Here is a 4,039-nt window from a genome sequence, read left to right on the forward strand (position 1 = left end):
CGTAATGAACAAGGTACTTCATAAACAAGATGATCCTTGCTCTGCGACGCGTTGTGAGCTTGGAGGTCTGCCATTTTCGATGTTTTACTCCAAAAGGCCCTTTTAGAATTTTCAGCCCCTTCCTCTGTAACATTCTCTGCAGATCCCTGTTAACAGACAATCATGGGAGGCCTGAACAGTCTATCCACAAGATTAAGTGGTCAACTCAAACCACACGAAGCCTAGCATCACCATTTGGCAAATATAGCAACAATCTCAAAACAAAGCAAACAATCACAGCCCTGAGGGACTCCGTGAAAAATAGCAGATATACAAGCTCACAGCGCGGCACCGAGTGCCGCGCTGCGAGCTTGTAGATCTGCTATTTTTGAAAAAGTCGTGCAAATGTGTGCAAAACCTTTGACTATTATGTATTTTCAAAGCGAAAGTTTGTAACTCAAATTTTGCTTCTGGGGGGGGGGGGGGGGGTCGCTGGAACTAAATATTTTGAAATGGGGGTCCGTGGCCAAAAAAATATCATTTTGGGGGTCCTTGACATGAAAAGGTTTGAGAACCACTGACATAGTAGTCTAACTAGACTAACTGAGCTCCATTTAAGTGAAAAGGACTTTTTCTTTGACGATGGCCAAACCAGATTGCTGACATAGAAACATTGGTTTTTCAAAAAATCTTAGGATTCAAAAGACACTTATAGAATCGGGTCAAAATGCAAATTTTCACGATTTTTCAAAAATAGCAGATCTACAAGCTCGCAGCGCGCTGTGAGCTTGTATATGTGCCATTTTTTTTATATTTAAAGCATAAAATATTGCATCATAATGTGTTCAGGGCAGGCCTAAATGGGTTAAGTGTTTGCAGGGGATAATTTCTCAATTCAACTAAACATTTGTTGATGTGGGACATGTTATCGCCCAAACCTACGTGTATTGGCAAATCAAACATGCTGCTTTGTTGTTCTATGTTTACGGTTTTGGGTCAGAAGGCAGAATGAGTGTCGTGGGTGGCTGTAGAAAGGCTCAGCAGGACTCTTGCCAGTTGCCATCAGGCGTCCAGCCCTCAGCAGGGGGTGGAGAATGAGCTCACAGAAGAAACCGTCGCTCCCTCTTGGACCACACCAGATTATTAACGACGTGGAGAAAAAGTTGTGTTGCAAAGAAGAGATGACAGACATATATCTGATGATGCAACACCCCCCCTTTCATTAGCAGCAGTATAGTTCCTTCACACCTTACAGCGATCTCCGACTCCAAGTGAGCACACACACATTAATAAAACACTAGTCCTTACCCGTTCAAAGATATGAGCTCCGAAATGATGTGCAGTGTGTGGGTTATGGGATGTGCACTGTGCACACGGTATATGAGGGATGGAAAGTAACTTTAACTGGTACTTGCATGATAATATGTAGGAGCATCAATGTAAGAAATACCCGTTTCGTTTAATGGCTATGTGTGTGTGTGTGTGTGTGTGTGTGTGTGTGTGTGTGCAGCGGTTTGGACCGTGAGACCATCCGCAGAGTAGTCTGTGTTTCTTTTTGAGAGGGTCGGTCCGCCTGAAAAACGCGTTTTGGAACGAAACGGTTACGTTTTGCGCGTTTGTGACGCCCTCTACGGGTGGAATTGGAAATGCTTCTGGGGATTCGTTGAGTAAGCCACCCGCAACCTGTGGCAGAAATTCAGTGTTGACTCGACGTTTTGTTTGTGATTTATGGCTATTGTTTGCAAAACGGGCCCCTCCCGCTAACTTTGGAAGCCCGTTACGAACGAACGGTATGGACTATCAAAATATCCCTTGACTATGTTCATTGCATGGGTTCAGAGATCATGTGTACCCATTTTCGTGACATTTGAAGAAAATATGTAGGAAAAGGAGCAAAAAGTGTGTTTTGGAGAAAATTCAAAATGGCGGAAAATCTATCCTAACGCAAATGGGCGGGGCCTATATGGGGAGATGCGTATTGACCCAAGGAATCCAGGGAAAAAAGAATTTTAATTTTTCGACCTACGGTTCAAGAGTTACAAGGCAAGTAGGCCGTTATAGCGCCACCATGAGGCAGAGTGGAAATGCTTTTGGGGATTTGTTGAGTATGCCACCCGCGACCCTTGGTTAAAATTCAGTGTTGACTCGACAATTTGTTTGTGCTTTACGGCTATTGTTTGCGGTCCCATCCTGCTAATAACTTTGGAAGCCCGTTACGAACGAACGGTACAGACTATCGACATATCCCTTGAGTATATTCATTGCATGGGTTCATAGATCATGTATACCGCTTTTTGCGACATTTGAAGAAAATATGTAGGAAAAGGAGCAAAAAGTGTGTTTTGGAGAAAATTCAAGATGGCGGAAAATCTAGCCTGGCGCAAATGGGCGTGGCCTATATCGGGAGATGCGTCTCGACCCACGGAATCCAGGGAAAAAATAATTTTAATTTTCCGACCTACGGTTCAAGAGTTACAGGCCGAAACGTAAAGTGGACTGTTATAGCGCCACCATGAGGCCAACTGACAAAGTTATTTTTTATTTAATCCTTGATATCATTATAAATCTCCTCTCAGAGTTTTGTAACTGTAGCCCCTATGGTTTGCGAGAAAAAAAATATTGAATGTGAGTTTTTGCGATTCCCATTATAAGTCAATGGGAAAAATTAATTCACTAATAAATTAATATCAATTAAACGATTTGTGAAAGTGAAAAAAGGGCTTCACAGTTGTGTCAGGTGTGTTCATATGCTAATGGTGATGCGATTTCAGATCAATTGCTCCAGCCACTGAGGAGAAACGCTGTGACAGACAGACAGACAGACACTCAGACACTCAGACACTCAGACAGACATTCGCTAAATTATATGTTAGATGGTCAGATTAATTCACAATGGTGCCAGCTGTAAAAATCAATAGAAGTCATGCAATCAGTGTAGTCTGCCTTTAGTTTGAATGCAATGGTCCAGAAAGACCACTTGATTTTGTGCCATATATTGCACTTTATCTTAAGAACTTGTGTATGGAATGCACTCAACAATACTCCATGGACATGCAATAACCACATCATTTACTGTATGTACATAATGACCCCAATTTATTACAAATTGGAAGACAAGTTTATATAATCTCCTGGTAATCCTCATATCCCCCCTTTAGGCAACTAAGACTTTTCCCCACATGTTTTGTCTCCTCACCTCGGGAAGGGTGAGGCATTAGAACAGCTGTGTTTGAATAGTAATTGGATGGAAACGGGGGATATGATGAGCCTTTAATTGGTGCCATTACTTCATCAGAAAGTGCAGAAGTGTTGAAACATCCGCAATCGTTGAGTGGACAACGATAGTAATGGTGCTCGACAAGAAGAGACTCCGGGTGAGAATCCCCTGCTGGTCCGAATTTGGCATGCAGGCCGCTGCGCTGTGTAATGGTTTGAGCCTTACAACAACTGGGTCCGTCAGCAAAGCAACAACTGCATATAATGATTTATAAATGATTGAACACTTTTATAAATCAGTAACTACCCAGCAAACATTTTGAGGTATATTAGACGTCTAATATACGTCTAAACTTATACAAGAGGTCTAAGTTTATACGTATAAAAATGGTCTACCAGAGGTATAGATATGCAAGCCCGTCCGGACGTTAGGTCTAAATATAGACGTCTATTAGACGTCTAAATTTAGACCCAGGTATAAACTTAGACGTCTATTAGATGTATATTAGACGTCTAGTCTAAGTTTAGACGTCTAAAAAACTTGCATATCTATACCTCTGGTAGACCATTTTTTATACGTATAAACTTATACTTCTAGTTCAAATTGTTTAGTGGGTAGTTTCAACATTTGAACATGATTGTTAACGGTGCATCTTCTTTAGCATTTCGCATGGAAAAGAAATCTACCACAAAATGATTCACAAATCATTTCATATCAAACCATATTTGCTAATGAATAAAACCGATTAATAGTTGGGAGTCATGAATTAAGTCATTTAGTAGGCTACATCTTCTGCTTAAAAAGATTCAAACTTCACCACGCCATGATCCACAAATATACAAA

Source organism: Nannobrachium achirus (genome assembly GCF_963921795.1).
Source record: "Nannobrachium achirus genome assembly, chromosome: 6".
Classification (NCBI taxonomy): domain Eukaryota; kingdom Metazoa; phylum Chordata; class Actinopteri; order Myctophiformes; family Myctophidae; genus Nannobrachium; species Nannobrachium achirus.